General features: G+C 48.3%; 1 pseudogene; it reads left to right on the top strand.

Annotated features, from left to right (window-relative positions):
• Positions 1-699: 699 nt before the first annotated feature.
• Positions 700-816, top strand: LOC126428570 (5S ribosomal RNA; annotated as a pseudogene).
• The last annotated feature ends 259 nt before the right edge of the window (positions 817-1,075 follow it).

Below are 1,075 nucleotides of genomic sequence, written 5' to 3'. Positions count from 1 at the left end.
GGAGACAACGTCATGAATCCATGGACCGTGCATGTCAGCGGAGGACTGTTCAGTCTGGTTGAGGCTCTGTAATGGTATGAAGCGTGTGTAGTTGGAGTGATAAGGGACCCCTGATACGTCTAGCTACGACGCTGACAGGTGACACGTACGTAAGCATGCTGTGTGGTCATGTATCCATTCATGTCTCTTATGCATTCCGACAGGCTTGGGCAATTCCAGCAGGGCAACGCGACACCCCATACGTCTAGAATTGCTACAAAGTGGCTCCAGGAACACTCTTCTGAGTTTAAACACTTTCACTGGCCACTAAACTCTCCAGACATTAATATTATTGAGTGTATCTGGGATGCTTTGCAACGTGCTGATCATGAGATATCCACCGCGTCGTACTCTTACAGATTTATAGGCAACCTTTCAGTATTCATGGTGTCAATTCCCTCCAGCACTACTTCAGACTTTAGTCGAGTGCATGTCACGTCGTGTTGCGACACTTGTGTTTGCTCGCGGGGGACCTACACTATGTTAGGCAGACGTACCATTTTCTTTGGCTCTTCAGTGTACCACTGAACGTGCCAGAAAAAGTATTACATTTTACGTCACATAGTCCAGAAGATACGACGTCATAAACACTGACATACGTGAAAAACTATCACAACATGCATAACATATCATTTTATTACTTCTTTACTACTAACTCTAGGCAACGGCCTTGCCGCAGTGGATACACCGGTTCCCGTGAGATCACCGAAGTTAAGCGCTGTCGGGCGTGGTTGGCACTTGGATGGATGAACATCCAGCGGCCATGTGCTGTTGCCATTTTTCGGGGTGCCAATTGAGGAGCTACTCGACCGAATAGTAGCGACTCCGGTCAAAGAAAACCATCATAACGACCGGGAGAGCGGTGTGCTGACCACACGCCCCTCCTATCCACATCCTCCTCTGAGGATGACACGGCGGTCGGATGGTCCCGATGGGCCACTTGTGGCCTGTAGACGGAGTGCTTACTACTAACTCTGTATTTCGAAGACAGTAAGTCCATCTGCTGGAGAATGTACCTGAAAAATTGTATCACTGT

Source organism: Schistocerca serialis, chromosome 12, assembly GCF_023864345.2.
Source record: "Schistocerca serialis cubense isolate TAMUIC-IGC-003099 chromosome 12, iqSchSeri2.2, whole genome shotgun sequence".
Classification (NCBI taxonomy): Eukaryota; Metazoa; Arthropoda; class Insecta; order Orthoptera; family Acrididae; genus Schistocerca; species Schistocerca serialis.
The sequence above is the reverse complement of the archived record's forward strand: the minus strand, read 5'-3'. Positions and strand labels throughout refer to the sequence as shown.